Source organism: Callithrix jacchus, chromosome 3 (genome assembly GCF_049354715.1).
Source record: "Callithrix jacchus isolate 240 chromosome 3, calJac240_pri, whole genome shotgun sequence".
Taxonomy (NCBI): Eukaryota; Metazoa; Chordata; class Mammalia; order Primates; family Cebidae; genus Callithrix; species Callithrix jacchus.
The window spans coordinates 113044857-113060585 of record NC_133504.1 but is presented as its reverse complement, the minus strand read 5'-3'; the positions used below and the strand labels follow the sequence as shown (position 1 = coordinate 113060585).

General features: G+C 39.8%; 1 protein-coding gene across 4 annotated transcripts in view; it reads left to right on the top strand.

Annotated features, from left to right (window-relative positions):
• CDS1 (CDP-diacylglycerol synthase 1) overlaps positions 1-15729 on the top strand; it is a 78565-nt gene that overhangs the window by 42919 nt on the left and 19917 nt on the right. The gene's annotated exons all lie outside the window — the stretch shown is intronic.

Here is a 15729-nt window from a genome sequence, read left to right as displayed (position 1 = left end):
AATAGTGTATCAATTGCCCTTTTTCCTGGAAACTGTTCCAGAGACCTCTGCATTCCTGTTCTTGTGCGAACTGGCTGCATATGGCCCCACTGCTGAGCTGTCCTGATTTGAGCCCGTTTCTTCCATCCTAGGTCTTCCATCTCTTGGTTAACACCCTCACTTTGCTGAAGCATGGCCTGCTGTAGTTTCTTATGAAATGATGTGTAGAAGGTAGATGTCTTATGATTGTGCATTTCTAAAGATATCTTTAGTCTGTTCTCACAACTGATTGCTTTGGCTAGGACTGACATTTATCATCAGACTTTCACTCACTACTCCAGGTCAGAAGCCTAGGCCTCAGTCTTGCCTCCCACTGGGCCTTTTCTCCTTCGTTTCTCCCACATTTAGATACCTGTAAATTCTCAGGACTACTAACAGTTACCTATCTGCTTTCTAGCTTCCGAATTTTATAGACATGTTTCTTCTTTTCTCCTTGACATTTCTTCAGTTTTTCTCTGTTCTTGTGGGGCTTCCCCTTAATTTCTTTTAATATTATTTTGCGGGGATACCAGGATGGAATACAAACTGTCATTTTAAAACAAAAAGCCTTAACTAGTTTTATTTTCCCCTTGGCATAGAACAATTTGTTATTTTCACTCACAGTCCTGTGGATTGGTGGCCTTAACTGAGCAGTTCTAACCCCAGGCCTCTCATGTGGTTGCCGTGAGACAGAGGCCAGTGCTCATGTCTTGAGTGGGCTGGACATCAAAGATGGCTCCTTTTCATGACTGCAGTTTGTGCCACTTGCTGACTTGGGCACTGACATTTGGCCCCTCTACGTAGCTTGGATGGGATAGGCACCCAGGATCTCAATGGGGAGCATGCCAGGAGCCAAGGGTTTCAAGAGGCCTAGTTTTTTTTGTTTGTTTGTTTAACTAGTTTTTTTTTTAATGAAAATATTTGGCCATGATAAAAATGTAGACTAGAAAGGGGAGTATTGGACGAAATCTTCCTCCACCTGAGAGCCTTGAGAGCCTTACTTACAATATCTGGAGGCTTACTACTGTTATTCCAGAAATTGAGTATTCAAGCGTGTATGTTTAAACCCCCCCTCCCTTTTTCTTATACAAGTAAGAGTATCTTTTCCGTACCATTTTTTTCCACTTCATATATTAATAGCTTATAGATGGATTTATATTGGTACATCTACATCTATCATTATTTCCATGTCTGCAGTTAAATCTGCGTTGATGTACAGCAATAGCTGAGAGGTAGAATGCCAACATATGAGGTGATTACTGTTTTCCCCTTTGGGTTTCCTATAATTTATGCTTGAGAATAACATTTCAATTGAATGTGGACAGAGAGTGTAATTCATTTTCTTTGTTGTTTTCTTTTCATACGATAGCCTCTCATCCAGCCCCTTTTTAGTAATTCTTTTTTCATGTATTACTTTTGAACTCTACTTCTATGAAATATAAGCAGATTTCTATGGATAACACCCCCCATGGGCACCAAGGAAGGAGAACTATCCAGACCCCAGGCACAATTAGTGCCTGAAGAATATCTTAGTTTATAGTGTTATTACGCAGGTATTTCCTTTATATAATCCTTTATATATAATCATATATTAGTTTATAGAATTAGTGCCTGACGTATAACTTACTGCTTACATATATCTGGCTTATATAATCATACTTAATACTTTATCTAACATACCTAGTTCTATATAATCTTTCTATATAATTATATAGGTATTATAGTCGGAGCTGTACTGACACAGTGCTGATTTATAGAATCCTTCTATATAACCATATAGTAGTTTGTAGTAGGAGGAATGCCTACAGCAGTCACAGAACAGAAATAATACAGGGGAAAATAGCCAGAGCAGGACAAGAACAAAAGACCCAGGCGGTGGCATCCCTGCCTGAAAGGGCATACACTATATGGCAGGCTTGGAGCAAGAGCCTCTCCTCCTGATAAAGGAGTTGTAGTACCTTGCATCCAGTTTCTGTGGAAAGCAGGCCTCAGGCCTAAGATCCTGGAAGTAACCAGGGGAGAAGAACCCCTCTGGTGTGACCAGACACAGCGGCTCTACACCCTGTCAGTCTTTTCTTGCTTCTCCTCTAGCTCAAATCATCCTCCCATTAGTATCTTAAGAGAAAAGCACAAGTCTGTCAGCTCCCACTTCATTGGCTTACAGTATCCTTCTATTAGAAATCCTTTGAAGTCTCCAGCTCCCAGATAAGAAGTGTTGTACACATCACCTCTTGCAGACAGCCCACCTCCTTGCCTTGGTGACCTAATGGGGGTGAACCCCTTTTCTGTACATGACCCTCTATTGCTCACAGCACAGCCCCCTACTGTGCACGGCCCACCTCTCTGCCCAGGTAACATAATGGGGTGGACCCCTTGCTTGTGACTCACGTGATTATGTATGCCCTATTACTAATCCTATAGATGATAACCTCACTCCTCACAACCCTGCCTCCTGCTTGTACCTAATAAATACAGATGCTTCTGGGCATTTGGGGCTCTCACTGCTCTCTGCTCACAGGTGAGTCCAGATGCTCTTCACCAGTTCTTCAGTGTCCTGTCTCTTTACTTCTCAGATCTTGCACCTCAGCACAGCATAAGGGACACCCCACAACCCTGTGGGGCCCAACAGCCCTACATATTTCTTCTTTTTTTTTTTTTTGAAACAGAGTCTCACTTCGTCACCCATGCTGGAGTGCAGTGGCATGATCTCCGCTTAGTGCAACTTCTGCCTCCTGGGTTCACGTGGTTCTCATGCCTCAGCCTCCCAAGTAGCTGGGACTATAGACACTAATTTTTGTATTTTTGACCCTAATTTTTGTATTTTTGGTAGAGACTGGGTTTCACTGTATTTCCCAGGCTGGTCTTGAACTCCTGAGCTCAAGTGATCCTCCTGCCTTGGTCTCCCAAAGTGCTGGGATTATAGGCATGAGCCACCATGTCTGGCCTGGTATTTCTTCATTTTTCCGATAATATACTGATTGCTGCCATAGACATATTTTAACATTTCTTATTTTAGACTCATAGAGTCACAGAAACTTAATGAAAGTCATCAAAGTCATTTTTTTTTTTTTAAGATGGAGTCTTGCTCACTCACCCACGATGAAGTGCAATGGCCTGATCTCGGCTCACTGCAACCTCCACCTCCCAGATTCATGCGATTCTCCTGCCTCAGCCTCCCAAGTAGCTGGGACTACAGCATGCACACCACACCCAGCTAACTTTTGTATTTTTAATAGAGATGGGGTTTTGCCATGTTGGCCAGGATGGTCTTGATCTCTTGACCTTGTGATCCACCCACCTTGGAAGGCAGCTATGCTAACCACTATACCACCAACGCCATGACGATCCACCCACCTTGGCCTCCCAGTACTGGGATTATAGGCATGAGCCACCATGCCCAGCCCAGAGTCCTTCTTTGAGCAAACATTTGAGTGCTTTCCAAATGCTAGGTACTGTGAATGATGTTGAGGATATAAATAAAAATGAAGTTGATTATGTGCCTTCCAGGGTCTTGAAGCTGGTGAGATACGAGTCTTCTAGTTCATTGCTGAAATGTGAACAAGTCCTGGCAGGAGCATGAAGTAGAGGAAGGAAGGCCATGGAGGGCCTTTGAGAAGAGATGATATGTTTTAGGAGAAATAAAGTGCAAGCAGGCAGTTGCCAAGTATCCAATAGTAGAAAAGTGCATTCCAGGCGGAGGAACAGCTGTGCAGGCATGAGAATGAAAAAGGATTGCATGTTCTGGGTTCATGGCAGGCATTAAAGATAGGGAAGGTAGGCATTAGCCACATCTTGAGAAAATTTGTATGTCATGGGAAAGGTCTGGACTTTGTATCTGGGAAACCAATGGAGGATTTTAAGCCAAAAAAATGATAAGATTTGTAATTAAATGAAGTAGATTGGGAGACATTATCAGGAAGACTAGATAGGAAGCTATTGCCGAAATCCACACTAAATGTAGTGAGGGCCTAAACTCTTACCGTTTGTAGTTAATATGAAATGAGTAATAAATTATAAAATAAAAATACCACAGGCTGATCGTAGAACCCAACTGCTATTTTATGACAGTCTATGAAAAGTTGTTTATATATCACAGATTACTGGTTTAAAATGCACTTCTTTATTGAGATAATGGCATATTCAAATACAGTTGCAAAAAATAATACACTTTGCTCAGTTTTCACCAATAATAGTATTTTGCAAAACTGTAGTACATCACACCAGGATATTGACATCATTACAGTCACACAAATGTACTTTTTGTGATTTTTGTGGTGGGATCTCACTATTTTGCCCAGGCTGTTCTTGATTTCCTGGACTCAAGTTACCATTCCACCACAGCCTCCTTGGTAGGTGGGATTACATGTGTGTCTTACCATGCCCAACTCTATAGATAGCTCATGGAATTATATATATATACATATATATATATGGAACTATATAGATATACTTTAAAAATGCGACCTCGGCCAGGCATAGTGGCTCACCCCTGTTATCCCAGCACTTTGGGAGGCTGAGGCGCCAGATCACCTGATGTTTGGAGTTCCTAAGCAACATGCAGAAACCCTGTCTCTACTAAAAGTACAAAAATTAGCTGGGCATGGTGGTGCACAGCTGTAATCCCAGCTATTAAGGAGGCTGAGGCAGGAGAATCCCTTGAACCTGGGAGGCGGAGGTTGTGGTGAGCCAAGATCGCACCATTGCACTCCAGCCTGGACAACAAGAGCGAAACTCCATTCTCAAAAAAAAAAAAAAAAAAAAAGGAACCTCATAGTATGCTAGGAGCTGCTTAGTTAAATGATGTGACTTCCAGTATAAAACATGCATAGAATTCTATGTCTGTTATCATTTTAAGGGTGGCCTAAAAATGGCTCGGTTAGACCAAAAGCACCCACGGTGTACCTCTCTTGTTTATTTAATATCCAGAGCACAGTGCAGGTCCAGCATTTAGGGTCCCAATATGTATTTGTTAGATAAATGATTAAAAGGCTGAGAACATGCACATCCACACACAGTGCTTCTTAGTGATACTTCCTTAACATCAGTGTTTTGTTTGCTGAGTCTTGAGGCCTTAGTGGCTACTCTTGAAGTGGTTAGCAACATTTGTGAGCTTAGTCCAGTTAATGAAGTTAGACTTTGAAACAGGACTATGGAAATAGAAAGTGTGCTAACGTTGAGATATTTGTACCTTTCTTTCAAATTATGCTGTGGAAATCTTTGCAAGTCTTTTTAGCTAAACAATATTCCAAGGGCCCTGTCAAAATGTTAGTTCTATTATGGTGGTTAAATGACTTCAGAAAATATATGTCTTACCAGATTTAAAAAGCAGAGACAGTTCAAGCTTCTTCATTGACACTGAATTTTATTTAAATAAAATATAGGTATCTCCAGTTCTGACACCCTCATCGAGTTCCATGAAATTAAATGACTTGTTTAATTTGTCTCACTGACTTGGACCTGGAAGTCATCTTGACATTTAGATAATTCTGTTGCAAAATGAGTGACTGATAGCAGAGAAAATCAGGGAGACTAAAAGTAATAAGACAAACATTTTCTCTAGAGTCTAGATTTATATTAGAAAGAACTTATCAACTTGGTGATTTGGAATTGGGGCTCTTTAGAAACCAGAGCAGTCATGTGATTACATGGTTAGCAATGATGGGTAAATAAACTTAAGGTCTTTGACCCTTGATATCATTACCTTACATTTCGTTATCCAACTAGAGTGATGTGCATATTATATTTAATAAACTATTTGTGCTTGTATATGTGCATGCATTGATATTTTGGTTTCTTTAAAGTTCTTTTGGAGATAATATGACTTGAATGTTATGCTTTCAGTTCAAGAAAATTGATGGACATATAAAACTATAGCTAAAATTAAGGCATAATTAAGATGTTTTCCCCAAACATCCTATCTTTTATATCAGAGGATACTAATGAAATCAAGTGTCACAAATAATTTCACAAAAGACTGTATCTCCAAACTACTTAAAGTTTCTGAATTAAAGACTACTAAACTGGAGGTAGGATCCAAGATGGCAGTTTAGGAGCAGCTAGGATTGCAGCTCCCAGTGAAAGCGCAGAGGGTGAGTAGACGCCACATTTCCAGATAGATATTTATTGCCCACAGTCCAGGAGATCCCCATGCAGAGGAGCCCCACGGGTCGCCAGTGCAGCTATTTTGGCCGGCATGGCTAAATACACTGGTCTGGTTGCCCTTTTAAGCTGGCAATTGGAGCTCTGGGAAGGCAGACTCACCAACTCATCTGATTAAACAGTTGACAGAAACAGAGGGCCAGGCCAGGAGATTCCAGGGCAGTGCCATTGTTTCAGCTAGTGCAGTGGGTCACAGCACGGGAAGTCACACAGATCCCAGCACCTTTTCAATAGACGACTGGAACACCTGGGAGAGAGTCAACTGTTCAACTTAAAAAAAAAAAGGGCTCTGAGGCAGGGAGCCAGGCAATCAGGCTCGGCAGGTCCCATCCCCACACACAAAAAAAAGAAAACAGCAATTGGAAATGCTTGGGGTTGAGAGTTTCACAGCAAGCACAGCTTTAGAAACCAGAGCATTCTGGTTTCTAAACTGCACCTGGGACGGTGCAGCTCTGTGGGGAAGGGACATCTGCCATTACCAAGGCACTCCACCCCTACGGAGGTAGTTCACCATTGCTGAGGCAGCCCACCATTGCTGAGGCAACCTGCTGCTACAGAGAGAGTCCTCCATTACTCTCTCTGTAGTAATGGAGGTGGGCCACCAATGCCGAGGCAGTTCTAACCACACCCATATAAACAGGACTGCAGGGAACTTCACCCGGCAGGAGCAGCAAAACCTCAGCAGCAGCTCAGCAAAGCAGCTCAGCAGCTCAGCAAAGCCTCTGCAGGCAGACAGTGACTAGGCTGCCTCCTTGCTGGGCAGGGCAGCCCTGAAAAAAAAGGCAGCATCACAACGGAAACTCATAAAGCCCTAACTCCCCAAGACAGAGCACCAGGGGAAAATAAAAAGGGATTTATGAGTTCTGCTGCAGCAGACTTAAACATATCTGCCCAGAAGCTCTGAACAACGGAACTCACAGCTCAGCACTTGAGTACCTATAAAGGACAGACTATCTCCTTAAGGATCTCCCTGACCCCTGTATATCCAAAGAGTCACCTCACAAAGGACTGATCAGACTGACATTTGGCGGGCATCATTCTAGGGCAAAGATAGCAGAAGAAGAAACTGGTAGCAACCCTTACTGTTCTGCAGCTGCTGCACGTGATCCCCAGGCAAGCAGAGCCTGGAGTGGACCTCAGCAGTCCTACAACAGAGGGGCCAGACTGTTAGAAGGAAAAATAAGACACAGAAATAACTTCATCATCAACTGGACATCCACTCAGAGACCCAATCTGAAAATCAACAACTACAAAGATGACAGGTGGATAAATCCACAAAGATGGGAAGAAACCAGTGCAAAAAGGAGGAAAACACCTGAAACCAGAACACCTCTCCTCCTACAAGGGATCACACCTCTTCACCAGCAAGGGAACAAAGCTGGATGGAGAATGAATGTGATGAAATGACAGAATCAGACTTCAGAAGGTGGTTAATGAGAAACTTCTATGAGTTAAAAGAACATGTTCTAACCCAATGCAAAGAAATTAAGAACCTTGAAAAAAGACTTGACGAAATGCTAACGAGAATGGACAACTTAGAGAGGAATATGAGTGAGTTGGTGGAGCTGAAAACCACAACACGAGAACTTTGCGAAGCATGCACAAGTTTCAACAGCTGAATTGACCAAGCAGAAGAAAGAATATCAGAGGTTAAGGATCAACTCAATGAAATAAAACGAGAAGGCTAGATTAGAGAAAAAAGCGTAAAAAGGAATGAACAAAGTCTCCAAGAAATATGGGACTATGCAAAGAGACCTAATCTACGTTTGATAGATGTACCTGAATGTGACGAAAAGAATGAATCCAAGCTGGAAAATACTCTTCAGGATATTATCCAAGAAAACTTCCCCAACCTAGCAAGGCAGGCCAATAATCAAGTCCAGGAAATACAGAGAACACCACAAAAATATTCCTCAAGAAGAGCAACCCCAAGGCACATAATTGTCAGATTCACCAGGGTTGAAATGAAGGAGAAAATGCTAAGGGCAGCCAGAGAGAAAGGTCGGATTACCCACAAAGGGAAGCCCATCAGACTCACAGCAGATCTCTTGGCAGAAACCCTACAAGCCAAAAGAGTGGGGGCCAATATTCAACATCCTTAAAGAAAAGAACATTCAACCCAGAATTTCATATCCAGCCAAACTAAGCTTCATAAGTGAAGGAAAAATAAAATCCTTTGCGAACAAGCAAGTACTCAGAGATTTTGTCACCACCAGGCCTGCTTTATAAGAGCTCCTGAAAGAGGCACTACACATAGAAAGGAACAACCAATACTAGCCACTCCAAAAACTTACCAAATGGTAAAGATCATCAACAAAATGAAGAATCTGCAACAACTAACAGGCAAAACAGCCAGCTAGAATCAAAATGGCAGGATCAAATTCACACATAACAATATTAATCCTAAATGTAAATGGGCTAAATGCCCCAATCAAAAGACACAGACTGGCAAACTGGATAAAAGGCCAAAACCCATCAGTGTGCTGTATCCAGGAAACCTATCTCACACAAGGATACACAAAGGCTCAAAATAAAGGGATGGAGGAAGATTTACCAAGCAAATGGAGAGCAAAAAAAAAAAAAAAAAGCAGGAGTTGCAATTCTCATCTCTGATAAAATAGACTTTAAAGCAACAAAGATCAAAAGAGACAAAGAAGGACATTACATAATGGTAAAAGGATCGATGCAACAAGAAGAGCTAATGATCTTAAATATATATGCACCCAATACAGGAGCAGCCAGATACATAAGGCAAGCTCTTAATGACTTACAAAGAGACTTAGACTCTCACACAATAATAGTGGGAGACTTTAACACCCCACTGTCAATTTTAGACAGATCGACCAGACAGAAAATTAACAAGGATATCCAGGACTTGAACTCAAACCTGGAACAAGCAAACCTAATAGACATTTACAGAACTCTCCATCCCAGATCCACAGAATATACATTCTTCTCAGCACCACATCACACCTACTCTAAAATTGACCACATAATTGGAAGTAAATCACTCCTCAGCAAATGCAAAAGAATGGAAATCATAACAAACAGTCTCTCAGACCATAGTGCAATCAAGTTAGAACTCAGAATTCGGAACCAAACTCAGAACCACACAGCTTCATGGAAACTGAACAACTGGCTCTTGAATGTTGACTGGATAAACAATGAAATGAAGGCAGAAATAAAGAGTTTCTTCGAAACCAACGAGAACGAAGACACAACGTACCAGAATCTCTGGGACACATTTAAAGCAGTCTCTAGAGGAAAATATGTAGCAATAAGTGCCCACCTGAGAGACAAGGAGAGATCGAAAATTGACACCCTGTCAAAATTGAAAGAGCTAGAGGAGCAAGATCAAAAAAACTCAAAACCTAGCAGAAGACAAGAAATAACTAAGATCAGAGCAGAACTGAAGAAGATAGAGACACAAAAAACCCTTCAAAAAAATCAATAAATCCAGGAGCTGGTTTTTCAAAAAGATCAATAGACAGATCACTAGCCAGATTAATAAAAAAGAAAAGAGGGAATAATCAAGTAAATGCAATAAAAAATGGTAAATGGAAAATCACCACTCATTCCACAGAAATTCAAACCATCATCAGAGATTATTACAAACAACTCTATGCACATAAACTAGTAAACCTGGAAGAAATGGATAAATTCCTGGACACTTGCCTCCTCCCAAGCCTAAACCAGGAAGAAGCCAAAACCCTGAACAGACCAGTAATAAGATCTGAAGTTGAGGCAGCAATTAAGAGCCTACCACACACAAAAAAAGCCCAGGTCCAGATGGGTTTACAGCCGAATTCTACCAGACACACAAAGAGGAGCTGGTACCATTCCTTCTGAAACTATTCCAAATAATCCAAAAAGAGGGAATCCTTCCCAAATCATTTTATGAGACCAACATCATTCTGATACCAAAACCCAGCAGAGACTCAACAAGAAAAGAAAACCTCAGGCCAATATCCATGATAAACATAGATGTAAAAATCTTCAATAAAATACTGGCAAGCCTATTGCAATAGCACATCAAAAAGCTTATCCACCATGATCAAGTAGGATTCATCCCAAGGTTGCAAGGCTGGTTCAACATATGCAAGTCTATAAACGTAATTCACCACATAAACAGAACCAAAGACAAAAACCACATGATTATCTCAATTGATGCAGAGAAGGCCTTTGACAAAATTCAACAGCCCTTTAAGCTAAAAACCCTCAATAAACTAGGTATCGATGGAACGTATCTCAAAATAATAAAAGCTGTTTATGACAAACCAACAGCCAATATCATACTGAATGGGGAAAAACTGGAAGCATTCCCTTTGAAATCTGGCCCAAGGCAAGGATGCCCTCTCTCACCACTCCTATTCAGTATAGTACTGGAAGTTCTAGCCAGAACAATCAGGCAAGAAAAAGAAATAAAGGGTATTCAAATAGGAAAGGAGGAAGCCAAATTGTCTCTATTTGCAGCCAACATGATTGTGTATCTAGAAGACCCCATCGTCTCAGCCCAAAATCTCCTGAAACTGATAGTCAACTTCTGCAAAGTCTCAGGATACAAAATCAATGTGCAAAAATCACAAGCATTCCTATATACCAATAACAGACTTAAAGAGAGCCAAATCAAGAATGAACTGCCATTCACAATTGCTACAAAGAGAATAAAATACCTAGGAATACAACTAACAAGGAATGTAAAGGACCTTTTCAAGGAGAACTACAAACCACTGCTCAACGAAATAAGAGAGGACACAAACAGATGAAGAAACATTCCATGTTCATGGTTAGGAAGAATCAATATCATGAAAATGGCTATACTGCCCAAAGTAATTTACAGAACCAATGCTATCCCCATCAAGCTACCAATGACTTTCTTCACAGAACTGGAAAAAACCACCATGAACTTCATATGGAACCAAAAGAGAGCTCACATAGCCAAGTCAATTTTAAGCAAAAAGAACACAGCAGGAGGCATCACACTACCAGACTTCAAATTATACTACAAGGCTACAGTAATCAAAACAGCATGGTACTGGTTCCAAAACAGAGATACAGACCAGTGGAACAGAACAGAGGCCTTGGAGGCAACACAATATATCTGCAACCATCTGATCTTTGACAAACCTGACAAAAACAAGCAATGGGGAAAGGATTCCCTGTTTAATAAATGGTGTTGGGAAAACTGGCTAGCTACGTGCAGAAAGCAGAAACTGGACCCTTTCTGACACCTTACACTAAAATTAACTCCAGATTGATTAAGGACTTAAGCATAAGACCTAACACCATAAAAACCCTAGAAGATAATCTAGGCAAAACCATTCAGGACATAGGAGTAGGCAAGGACACTTCATGACCAAAACACCAAAAGCTTTGGTAACAAAAGCCAAAATAGGCAAATGGGACCTAATCAAACTCCACAGTGTCTGCATGGCAACATTAACAGTCATTAGAGTGAATCGGCAACCAACAGAATGGGAAAAAATTTTTGCAGTTTACCCATCTGACAAAGGGCTGATATCCAGAATTTACAAAGAACTAAACAGATTTACAAGAACAAAACAAGCCCATTTAAAAGTGGGCAGAGGATATGAACAGACACTTTACAAAAGAAGACATACATGAGGCCAACAAACATGAAAAAATGCTCATCGTACTGGTCATTAGGGAAATGCAAATCAAAACCACATTGAGATACCATCTCACGCCAGTTAGAATGGCAATCATTAAAAAATCTGGAGACAACAGATACTGGAGAGGATGTGGAGAAATAGGAACACTTTAATACTGCTGGTGGGAGTGTAAATTAGTTCAACCATTGTGGAAGAAAGTGTGGTGATTTCTCAAAGACCTAGAAATAGAAATTCCATTTGACCCAATAATCCCATTACTGGGTATATATCCAGAGGATTATAAGTCATTCTACTATAAGGATATATGCACATGAATGTTCATTGGAGCACTGTTTACAATAGCAAAGACCTGGAACCAACCCAAATGCCCATTGATAGACTGGACAGGGAAAATGTGACACACATACACCATGAATATTATGCAGCCATCAAAACCAATGAGTTCGTGTCCTTTGTAGGGACATGGATGAACCTGGAGACCATCATTCTCAGCAAACTGACACAAGAACAGAAAATGAAACACCACATATTCTCACTCATAGGCGGGTGTTGAACAATGAGAACACATGGACACAGGGAGGGGAGCACTACACACTGGAGTCTGTTGGGGGGAATAGGGGAGGGACAGTTGGGTCTGAGGAGTTGGGGAGAGATAGCATGGGGAGAAATGCCAGATATAGGTGAAGGGGAGGAAGGCAGCAAATCACACTGCCACGTGTGTACCTATACAACTATCTTGCATGTTCTTCACGTGTACCCCCAAACCTAAAATGCAATAAAAAGAAACAAAAAAGACTACTAAACTCTATGTGCATGTTAGTATTTGTTCTATACCTTAGACTAACCATTCAGATTAATAGAAAACTTTAAAAAATCTTAACTAACATGACAATCTCTAGAGTGCATATTCATTTAAAACTTTTTCAGAACAACTCAGTTGTAGTCTGGTGTCTGAATAAAGGCACGCAATGCAGTGTGCTTTTGAATTTATTTAATTTGATGCTAGAAAGTTTTGATGGTTTTGGCAAGTGTAATGAAGAATATAACCAAGTAAAAGAATGAGAGATGAGTCAGAAGCTAATGTTGGGCCCATCCTACTGTTTGTTTTTTGAATTAAGGAGTACATGTGTTTACTAAATTTTGATGATCATCGATGGTAAATTTAAAAAACTTTACTTTTTTCTTTGTTTTTGGTTTCTTCAACAAGAGTATGAGCTCCTGAATGACAGTGCCTATCTTAATTCATTTTTGCTTCTTGTTTCTGGCATATCATAGGTGCTTGAAAAATATTTTTTATCTATTTTTCTGAAATTCCCTCTCTCTCATCTATTGGGCTTTTCAGTATCTTGTGTTTTTTCCTTTACTTTTCCTGACCCCCTTAAAAATCTTCATTCTCTTCTTCTTCTTTTTTTTTTTTTTTAAATAAAGAGAGTTGGTGACTTGCTCTGTGGCCCAGGCTGCAGTATAATAGCTTGATCATAGCTCACAGCAGCCTCAAACTCCTGGGCTCAAATGATCCTTCAGCCTCAGCCTCCCAAGTAGCGGGGACTGCAGATGTGTGCCACCCTGTCCTGCTAATTTTTACTTTTATTTCTTAGAGAAAGGATCCTGCTGTGTTGCTCAGGCTGGTCTTGAATTCATGGCCTCCTGAGCTGTCCTGCCTTGGCCACCCAAGGTGTTGGGATTACAGGCATAGGACACTGCACTTGCATTCTCTTGTTCTTTTTGAATATATCTCTCTTTAGTTTATTGGTTAAATCACCAGAGAACTCTGATGCTGGGCAACACAATATATGTATCTTTGTATTGAGAAGACCAGACACAATATTATACAGATAAATGATGATAAGTATAACTTTAATATAAAGAGCTATATATTAGGATGCTGTTTCAGTGCTTTTATTTATAGTTCTACAATATATTCTGTGATTTTAATATAGAAATAGTTATACAGCCATGCTTTGTTAATCAGGAAAAAATAAAAACTGTGGATCCAGGTGTACAAAAAGTTACCTTTTCCATAGATTTATTAAAACATAATATAAATATATTTATAAGTTAGACAGTTAATTATCTAACTCCTAGATACATTCTCTGACTTGGAGGGAGTCAGAGATTATTAATGTGTCTAGGAGTCAAGACAATTATTATCCCATAGGTGAAATTGGATCAGGTAAATGTGAGTTGCCAAGGCTGTCCTGGACAAAATGTTCATTAGGAAAATGTTAAGTGATTCTACTGGTAATTTTGTTTGAAGAAATGTGAGGGTGAATGGTGCTATAATTTCATAAAAAAGAAAACCATATATTTTGTAGTAGTACTTGTGACTAGGTAATTCATAGTTAATGACATTGAGAAGTTCCCAAGGCTGTGCTGGGAGAGTCAAGCGGTCTGCTTGGACAGAAAACATGGTTTCTGTCTTGTGTCTCTGCTTTGCCCTTACCCGTTGGCCTTTGAACCGAGTCCAGTCTGCATTCATCCTTAATCATGGATCAGTGGCACTAAACAGCAGAGAAATTACATTATTACTTGAGCTTCAAGATAAGTCTATCTGCTATAGAAGAAAAACTCAAAAGCAGGACTTTTAAAAGGAATCTTTTATACAACTGGCCATTTTAATGCTGTTAATTTCATTTTTTAGTATCTCTCTCTCATTCTTTCTCTTTTTCTGTCTTTCTCTCAATAAAGCGACATAATGGCTTTCAGTTGTGCCTCCACTCAGAAAATGTGTCCAAATTGCTTGTGCAGGCCAGTTAGTTGGATTACCTCATAGATGACAAATAGGGGTGAGATAGGATTGGGGTCAGTATACATTCTTTTCATTTTGTCATAGTCCTTTATGCTTGGACATTTCAAATTGATCATCAAAAGTAGCAAAAGGTAGCTGCTGTTTGTTTCTTTGTTTAGTTTGTTGCTTTGTTTAGTGTTTGTTAGTTTGTTTCTTTGTTTACTGGTAGAATTGCTTTGGTAAGTATAACTTGGATATACAAAGTCTAGTATTTATTTTATATAGAATCCATCAACTGAAAATTCAATTTCTATCTTGGTGGACTCACTCTTTAAAGATACTGCAGAGTCTGGGTACAGTGACTCATACCTGTAATCTCAGTACTTTGGAAGGCCAAGGTTGGAAGATTACTTGAGGCCAGGAGTTCAAGGCTGCAGTGAGCTGTGATTCTGTCACTGCACTCCAGGCTGGGCCACAGAGTGAGAAACAGAGAGAGAGAAAAAAAGATGTTGCAGAATAGAGTGCATACATAGCCGTTTATCTGAAATTAAACTTGGTTTATGTCTTTTCAGTATCCACCTCTGTAAAGTAAACCTATCTTTAGAAGTGTATTGGTATTTTGGGCAAGAAGTGCTTCATATTGCCTCCCATTATTTTAGTATATGATTATTGGATTTCACTTAATTGGTTAGAATTTGATAACTTATGGTAATTTGTAAAATGTATACTTGGACACAAATACTGTTGTAAGTGTTTACATTATTAAGAGTATTACATTTTACTATAATTATTGTGTGGTTTTGAGAAATTGCAAATTGCTCTTAACCTGAATTTTGCTGATCTCAGTTTATGGAACCACATGATTCTTAAGGGTCAATAGGATTCATATGTTTCCTTTGTAGCTCGTTATCCACAGTAAATTAATAAAGCCCTTTGTACGTTTTTCCTCATCTGTAAAATGGAGCTAATAATGAGTATCTATATTATGGGGATTTTGAAAAGATAAATGAGTTGATAATAAAGGCTTATTATCATTAATGATAAAATGCTTAGATAAGAGCCTAGAAATAGTAATCACTCAATAGACTTTAGCTGTTATAATAGTTATTATTAATTTTTCTATTATGTAGAGATTGGAAGTATTCTGTACATACTTTTTCATGTATTATTATAGCAAATAAATTGTGTCAA